Below are 9,688 nucleotides of genomic sequence, written 5' to 3' on the forward strand. Positions count from 1 at the left end.
ACCATTGAGAACGATGCTGGCTGTGGGTTTGTCATATATGGCCTTTATTATGTTGAGGAAAGTTCCCTGTATGCCTACTTTCTGCAAGGTTTTTATCATAAATGAGTGTTGAATTTTGTCAAAAGCTTTCTCTGCATCTATTGAGATGATCATATGGTTTTTCTCCTTCAGTTTGTTGATATGGTGTATCACATTGATTGATTTGCGTATATTGAAGAATCCTTGCATTCCTGGGATAAACCCCACTTGATCATGGTGTATGATCCTTTTAATGTGCTGTTGGATTCTGTTTGCTAATATTTTGTTGAGGATTTTTGCATCTATGTTCATCAGTGATATTGGCCTGTAGTTTTCTTTCTTTGTGACGTCTTTGTCTGGTTTTGGTATCAGGGTAATGTTGGCCTCATAGAATGAGTTTGGGAGTGTTCCTCCCTCTGCTATCTGTTGGAAGAGTTTGAGAAGGATAGGTGTGAGCTCTTCTCTAAATGTTTGATAGAATTCGCCTGTGAAGCCATCTGGTCCTGGGCTTTTGTTTGCTGGAAGATTTTTAATCACAGTTTCAATTTCAGTGCTTGTGATTGGTCTGTTCATATTTTCTATTTCTTCCTGGTTCAGTCTCGGCAGGTTGTGCATTTCTAAGAATTTGTCCATTTCTTCCAGGTTGTCCATTTTATTGGCATACAGTTGCTTGTAGTAATCTCTAATAATCTTTTGTATTTCTGCAGTGTCAGTTGTTACATCTCCTTTTTCATTTCTAATTCTATTGATTTGAGTCTTCTCCCTTTTATTCTTGATGAGTCTGGCTAATGGTTTATCAATTTTATTTATCTTCTCAAAGAACCAGCTTTTAGTTTTATTGATCTTTGCTATTGTTTCCTTCACTTCTTTTTCATTTATTTCTGATCTGATCTTTATGATTTCTTTCCTTCTGCTAAATTTGGGGGTTTTTTGTTCTTCTTTCTCTAATTGCTTTAAGTGCAAAGTTAGGTTGTTTATTCGAGATGTTTCCTGTTTCTTAAGGTATGATTGTATTGCTATAAACTTGCCTCTTAGAACTGCTTTTGCTGTATCCCATAGGTTTTGGGTCGTTGTGTCTCCATTGTCATTTGTTTCTAAGTATTTTTTGATTTCCTCTTTGATTTCTTCAGTGATCACTTCGTTATTAAGTAGTGTATTGTTTAGCCTCCATGTGTTTGTATTTTTTACAGATCTTTTCCTGTAATTGATATCTAGTCTCATAGCATTGTGGTCGGAAAAGATACTTGATACGATTTCAATTTTCTTAAATTTGCCAAGGCTAGATTTGTGACCCAATATATGATCAGTCCTGGAGAATGTTCCATGAGCACTTGAGAAAAATGTGTATTCTGTTGTTTTTGGATGGAATGTCCTATAAATATCAATTAAGTCCATCTTGTGTAATGTATCATTTAAAGCTTGTGTTTCCTTATTTATTTTCATTTTGGATGATCTGTCCATTGGTGAAAGTGGGGTGTTAAAGTCCCCCATTATAATTGTGTTACTGTCGATTTCTCCTTTTAAGGCTGTTAGTATTTGCCTTATGTATTGAGGTGCTCCTATGTTGGGTGCATAAATATTTACAATTGTTATATCTTCTTCATGGATCGATCCCTTGATCATTATGTAGTGTCCTTCTTTGTCTCTTGTAATAGTCTTTATTTTAAAGTCTATTTTGTCTGATATGAGAATTGCTACTCCAGCTTTCTTCTGATTTCCATTTGCATGGAATATCTTTTTCCATCCCCTTACTTTCAGTCTGTATGTGTCCCTAGGTCTGAAGTGGGTCTCTTGTAGACAGCATATATATGGGTCTTGTTTTTGTATCCATTCAGCCAGTCTGTGTCTTTTGGTGGGAGCATTTAATCCATTTACATTTAAGGTAATTATCGATATGTATGTTCCTATTACCATTTACTTAATTGTTTCGGGTTGTTCTTGTAGGTCTTTTCCTTCTCTTGTGTTTCTTGCCTAGAGAAGTTCCTTTAGGATTTGTTGTAGAGCTGGTTTGGTGGTGCTGAACTCTCTCAGTTTTTGCTTGTCTGTAAAGGTTTTAATTTCTCCATCAAATCTGAATGAGATCCTTTCTGGGTAGAGTAATCTTGGTTGTAGGTTTTTTTCCTTCATCACTTTAAATATGTCCTGCCACTCCCTTCTGGCTTGTAGAGTTTCTGCTGAAAGATCAGATGTTAATCTTATGGGGATTCCCTTGTGTGTTATTTGTTGTTTTTCCCTTGCTGCTTTTAATATGTTTTCTTTGTATTTAATTTTTGACAGTTTGATTATTATGTGTCTTGGCGTGTTTCTCTTTGGGTTTATCCTGTATGGAACTCTCTGTGCTTCCTGGACTTGATTGACTATTTCCTTTCCTATATTAGGGAAGTTTTCAACTATAATCTCTTCAAATATTTTCTCAGTCCCTTTCTTTTTCTCTTCTTCTTCTGGGACCCCTATAATTCGAATGTTGGTGCGTTTAATGTTGTCCCAGAGGTCTCTGAGACTGTCCTCAGTTCTTTTCATTCTTTTTTCTTTCTTCTGCTCTGCAGTAGTTATTTCCACTATTTTATCTTCCAGGTCACTTATCCGTCCTTCTGCCTCAGTTATTCTGCTATTGATCCCATCTAGAGTATTTTTAATTTCATTTATTGTGTTGCTCATCGTTGCTTGCTTCCTCTTTATTTCTTCTAGGTCCCTGTTAACTGTTTCTTGCAAATTGTCTATTCTATTTCCAAGATTTTGCATCATCTTCACCATCATTATTCTAAATTCTCTTTCAGGTAGATTGGCTATTACCTCTTCATCTGTTAGGTCTGGTGTGTTTTTATCTTGCTCCTTCATCTGTTGTGTGTTTTTCTGTCTTCTCATTTCGCTTATCTTACTGTGTTTGAGGTCTCCTTTTTGCACGCTGCAGGTTCGTAGTTCCTGTTGTTTTTGGTGGCTGTCCCCAGTGGCTAAGGTTGGTTCAGTGGGTTGAGTAGATTCCCTGGTTGGGGGGACTAGTGCCTCTGTTCTGGTGGATGAGCCTGGATCTTGTCTTTCTGGTGGGCAGGTCCTCGTCTGGTGGTGTGTTTGGGGATGTTGGTAACCTTATTATGATTTTAGGCAGCCTCTCTGCTAATGGATGGGGCTGTAGACCTGTCTTGCTCTTTGTTGGGGATAGGGTGTCCAGCACTATTCTTTGCTGGTCCTTGAGTGAAGCTGGGTCTTGGTGTTGAGATGGAGGTCTCTGGGAGATTTTCGCCGTCTGATATTACGTGGAGCTCGGAGGTCTCTTGTGGACTAGTGTCTAGAGGTTGGTTCTCCCACCTCAGGGACACCGCCCTGGTGCCTGGCTGGGGCGCCAAGAACCTTTAATCCATACGGCTCAAAATAAAAGGTAGAATAAATAGAGAGGAAAGAAAGGGAAGGAAGGAGGGAGGGAGGGAAGGAAGGAAGAAAGGAAGGAAGAAATGAAGGAAGGAAGCAAGAAAGGAAGGAAGGAAGGTGCAGAGGAAGAAAGGGAGGAAGGAAGAGAGGAAGGGAGGAAAGAAGGGGGAAAGAAGGAAGAAAGGAGGGAAGGAGGGAAGAAAGGAAGGAAGAAAGGAAGAAAGAAAGGGAGAAGACAGAGTAGTATAAAGTATAGTTATTAAAATAAAAATAATTATTAAGAAGAAAAATTTCCTTTAAAAAAAAAAACAGAAAAATGGGTCGGTCTAACCCTAGGACAAATGGTGCAAGCAAAGCTATACAGACAAAATCTCACACAGCAGCACACACATACACACTCACAAAAAGAAAAAAAGGGGGGAAATAATAGTATATCTTGCTCCCAAAGTCCACCTCCTCAACTTGGGATGATTCGTTGTCTATTCAGGTTTTCAACAGATGCAGGGCACTTCAAGTTGATTGTGGAGCTTTAATCCGCCGCTTCTGAGGCTGCTGGGAGAGACCTCCCCCTCTCCTCTCTGTTCGCACAGCTCCTGGGGTTCAGCTTTGGACTTGGTCCCGCCTCTGCGTGTAGGTTGTCCGAGGGCGACTGCCCTTCGCTCAGACAGGACGATGTTAAAGGAGCAGTTGATTTGGGGGCTCCAGTTCACTCAGGCTGCGGGGAGGGAGTGGCACGGGGGCGGGGCGAGTCCGCGGCGGCAGAGGCCGACGTGACGCTGCACAGGCCCAAGGCGCGCCGTGCGTTCTCCCGGGGAAGCTGTCCCCGGCAGTGGCGGACTGCACGGGCTCCCGGGAGGGCCGGTGTGGAGAGTGACCTGTGCTCACACACAGGCCTCTTGGTGGTCGCAGCAGCAACCTTAGCGTCCGACACCCGTCTCTACTGTCCGTGCCGACAGCCGCGGCTCGCGCCCGTTTCTGGAGCTCCTCTACGCGGTGCTCTTAATCCCCTCACCTCACACCCGAGGAAGCAAAGAGGCAAGAAAAAGTCTCTTGTCTCTTCGGCAGCTCCGCGCCCGCTTCTAGGGCTCCTTTAAGCGGCGCACTTAATCCCCTCTCCTCGCGCCCAGGCAGCAAAGAGGGAGGAAAAGGTCTCTTGCCTCTTCGGCAGCTCCAGACTTCTCCCGAACTCCCTCCCGGCCAGCCGTGGCGCACTAGCCCCCTTCAAGCTGTCTTCACTCTGCCAACTCCAGACCTTTCCCTGGGATCCGACTGAAGCCCGAGCCTCAGCTCCCGGCCCCGCCCGCCCTGGCGGGCGAGCAGACAAGCCTCTCGGGCTGGTGAGTGCCGGTCGGCCCCGATCCTCTGCGGGAATCTCTCCGCTTTGCCCTCCGCACCCCTGTGGCTGAGCTGTCCTCCGCGGCTCCGGAGCTTCCCCCTCCGGCGCCCGCAGTCTCCGCCCGCGAAGGGGCCTCTAGTGTGTGGGAGACTTTCCTCCTTCACGGCTCCCTCCCACTGGCGTAGGTCCCGTCCCTATTCTTTTGTCCCTGTTTATTCTTTTTTCTTTTGCCCTACCCAGATATGTGGGGAGTTTCTTGCCTTTTTGGAGGTCTGAGGTCTTCTGCCAGCGTTCGGTGGGTGTTCTATAGGAGAAGTTCCACGTGTAGATGTATTTCTGATGTCTCTGTGAGGAGGAAGGTGATCTCCGCATCTTACTCTTCCGCCATCTTTAAGCCGTCTCCCAGTATTCTTTTAGAATGTTCTTCATGGTCACCTATTTTTTCAAATTGATTATAGAATCCTGTCAAATTTTGTATTTAAAACACTATTAGAATAGATTGTCTTGATTGGGATTTAGAGCAGGTATTTACTGTAGAGACACCTCATGGAGGACTGTCTTTACAAACTGGATTTCTTAAGCTACAAGCCAGGTGTTTATCCTGTTCCCCAAACACTGAAAGCAGAATTACTTGGAAGGAAGTCATCATTACTGGACTGAGATTCCCTAAATTCACATTCCTTTGGCTGAGCTTTGAGTCAACTAGTGATTTAAACTGAAGATGGCTGATTTGCCAGTACAGACTGTTTAACATCTAGCTTAATAGAAACTCCAGTGTAGAGATTTTCATTTTCTTTTCCTCTATGCCAAGCAGTGATAGAGATTTACCTGGTAAGTTTGTGAGGTGCTGCAGGCTGTTTCCTTACAGGTCTGAGAGGGAACAGATAGCAATGGAGAGTCTCGTGTCTTTTAAGATGGAGTAAGTAGGGAATTCCCTGGCAGTCCAGTGGTTAGGACTCAGTGCTTTTGGAGTAAGTAACTGGCCTGACATCTTTACCTAAGGTATAAGCTGATCAAGGACATGGTCTTGAGATGCCAAGACTCAGTTTTCTTCTCTAAGATCTTAAGTCTCTAAGCACTAGATTCTGATCTCTCATCAAAACTAGCAAGGCTGTTTGTTTGGAGGCATGGTCCTGACACTTCCCACCACTCTTTGCAGTCTATTCAAGAACTGAAGCAGGTAGGTAAATTGTTATATCTAGTACCTGAATGTGGCTGGAGAAATAAGAATTGATCAAAGAAGGTCTGTGGGCTACCACAGTAGAAATCAAGCACCATTAACCAGAGTTTGTGTTTTATTCACAAGAAAATCTTGTATTCCCTAAAACACACACACACACACACACACACACACACACACACACACACACACACACGAGATATTCTTTAGAAACAAATCTGATAAATTCTAATAAACCTGATGATATGGTCATCCAGCCCATAACAAATTCGAAATAGTTAAATTAACAGGCACTACTAGAAACTGGTATGCTGATAATCAAGAAGGGCAGCTGACAAAGGAGGAGACAATATGAAAAACCAAGTAACTCAGTAGACATTCTAGTGTAGACCAGATAATCCTAAGCAGTTCATTAAACCTAAAGGCATTTCAACAATATGTGTTTATAGAAAAGACCTCAAGTCATCAAGAAAAGGTCTAAAATGTGCTGATGCTTATAAGTTTAAGCTTCAGTAAAATAGAAGTTTACTTAGGTGTAACATCCCTGATAATACTAAAAAATTAAATGTTATTACATGTAATTCAGGCTGCACCTAAATCTGTATAACTCAATGCTATTTGTCCTGGTCGATCTCAGTAATCCCTGCCTGGTTTTTCCTTTTCCTTTTCCACATTTTTTCCTTATCATTTTGTAAAAAGCAATGGTTGATGGTGACTTCAAGTGGTGGCATGGCTTAGAGACATATCTGCATACAACCTTATGGGCTGTGGAGAGAAAAAGCATTATTCTCTATGACACTATATTTCTTGTGGGTAGGTGTTATCTTTTCTCTGTCAACTTGGGAATGGCAGATTTCTAGCTGTTATTAAATTATCCTCTGCAGGATATCTCTGTGGGGAGAAGGCTGCCATGGAGACCCTCATTATTTAATGAAACATTTTCTCAGAACAGACTCAATCTCTGTATAAAAACTTTCAACTTTAGCAGAATGCACATGCTGTACTTTAAATGATTTTGTGCTGCCTCCTACCTCCTCCTGGCAGATGTGGAGCCGAATCACAAACCTGGGATAGCATACAATCCGTGTTTGTAAAACATGACTCTGCATTCTGTGAGCTCCTCCTCTGTGCCCATGAAATTAGGGGCAATTCTGGTAGCTTCGTAATCACAGAGACATCATAGATATTGCGAGATGGTTAGAGAAAAGAAAGAGGCAGATACTAGCAAAGTTTGCAAAAGGGGAAAAGGGCAGATTTCAGAAATGATCCACTCATTTGTTTGACATTATTCCCCAGCAGAATTTTAGAATAAGTCATTACATTGTTGTGAAGACATGGAAAAGAATTTGATGATCACCAGGATGCTGATGTTTTGGGCAAAGAATTAAGTACGCAAAATTCCTCTCACTTATTTCCAAGTTTTATTAAATTTGTGTGTCAGATCAATGAAATAGGCAGTGTTGAGTGTTGCTTTTTTAAAAAAATTATTTATTCATTTAGTTATTTTTGGCTGCGTTGGGTCTTCGTTGCTGTGCGTGGGCTTTCTCTAGTTGCAGCGAGTGGGGGCTACTCTTCCTTGTGGTGCGTGGGCTTCTCATTGCAGTGGCTTCTCTTGTTGCAGAGCACAGGCTCTAGGCACACAGGCTTCAGTAGTTGTGGCACACAGGCTCAGTAGTTGTGGCTCACGGGCTCTAGAGCACCAGCTCTGTAGTTGTGGCACATGGGCTTAGTTGCTCCGCGGTATATGGGATCTTCCTGGACCAGGCCTTGAACCCGTGTCCCCTGCACTGGCAGGTGGATTCTTAATCACTGTGCCACCAGGGAAGTCCAACTTAAAAAAAAAAATTATTTATTTATTTATGGCTGTGTTGGGTCTTTGTTGCTGTGCACAATCTTCCTCTAGTTTGGTGAGCGGGGGCTACTCTTCATTGCAGTGCGCGGGCTTCTCTTGTTGCAGAGCATGGGCTTTAAGCACGCGGGCTTCAGTAGTTGTGGCTCACGGGCTCTAGAGCACAGTCTCAGTAGTTGTGGCACATGGGCTTAGTTGCTCCACGGCATGTGGGATCTTCCTGGACCAGGACTCGAACTCGTGTCCCCTGCACTGGCAGGCAGATTCTTAACCACTGCGCCACCAGGGAAGTCCCCTAGAGTGTTGTTTTCAGCAAAACATATGACTGGGTCTCTCATAGTATTAATAAGGTTAAGATGGAGAAAATTGGGTTGGATTACAGTTGATGTATTTGAGGATGGTAGTTGAAACCATACACCAAAAAGCTAAAAGATCAGTATCAGCAGTCTTGAAAAAGAGGGACAGAATTGGAATCACACTTCCCAATTTCAAAATTTACTTACTACAAAGCTACAGTAATCAAGGCATGAGGATAGACCTCCTCATGCTCTAGTCCATAGAGCAATGGACTAGAATCATGAGTCTAGAAATAAATCCTCACATTTGTGGTCAGCTGATCTTTGACAAGGATGCCAAAGCAAACGTGGGGGAAACAGTAGTCTTTTGATACAACTGGGGCAATTGGATATCCTTATGCAAACGAATGAAGTTGGACCCCTACCTCACACCATATGCAAACAACAACAACAACAAATCAAACGACTTTAAAAAATGTATGAAAGACTTAAATGTAAGAGCTAAAGTTACAAAACTTATAGAAGAAAACAGAGGCATAAATCTTCATGACTTTGGGTTAGGCAGTGGTTTCTTAAATATGATACCAAAAGCACAATCAACAAAATAAAAAATAGGTAAACTGGACATCATCAAAATTTAAAACTTTTGGGACTTCCCTGGTGGTCCAGTGGTTAAGACTCTGCACTTCCACTGCAGGGGGCATGGGTTCCATCTGTGGTCAGAGAACAAAGATCCCACGTGCCACGTGGCATGAAAAAAAATTTTTTTAACTTTTGTTGTTCAAGAAAGTGAAAAGATAATCTGTAGAGTGGGAGAAAATACTTGCAAATCATATCCTGATAAGGGACTTGTACCTACATTATATAAATTACATCTCAACAATAAAAAGACAACCCAATTATGCAACCCTTGGGCACTGCTGCTGAGAATGTAAGATGGTAGAGCCACTGTGGAAAACAGTACAGCTGTTCCTCAAAAAATTAAAAATAGAATTACCATATGATCCAGAAATCCCACTTTTGGGTATACACCCAAAAGAATTGAAAGCAGGGTCCTTTTTTTTTTTTTTTTTTAATCTCTGTAGCATCCAGTTTCTATTCACAAAGAAAAAGCTCCAGTCCATCTTTTTTTTTTTTTTTTTTTTTTTTTTTTTTTTGCGGTACACGGGCCTCACACTGTTGTGGTCTCTCCCGTTGCAGAGCACAGGCTCCAGATGCACAGGCTCAGCGGCCATGGCTCACGGGCCTAGCCGCTCCGTGGCATGTGGGATCTTCCCAGACCGAGGCACAAACCCATGTCCCCTGCATCAGCAGGCGGACTCTCAACCACTGTGCCACCAGGGAAGCCCTCCAGTCCATCTTTTAACTTTTTTTGAAAAATTCCTGACATTACAGAACTAAACTGAAATGTATTAATATTCCACTCACATTTCTGTGACAAACAAAAAGTTCATGAGCCAAAAAAACACAAAGAACAAAAAACAAGGAGAAGCTTATAAAACTAAATATGGATCTAAGCATTAGCAGCTGAATGGAGAAAGGAATTAAAATGCTTTAATTAAAAAATCACGAGTGGATGATAAAGTGTGTAGAAACAGAAAATTTACAAACTATTTAAAACCTGGAATCGCTGACTGTACTCA

Source organism: Kogia breviceps, chromosome 3 (genome assembly GCF_026419965.1).
Source record: "Kogia breviceps isolate mKogBre1 chromosome 3, mKogBre1 haplotype 1, whole genome shotgun sequence".
Lineage (NCBI taxonomy): Eukaryota > Metazoa > Chordata > Mammalia > Artiodactyla > Physeteridae > Kogia > Kogia breviceps.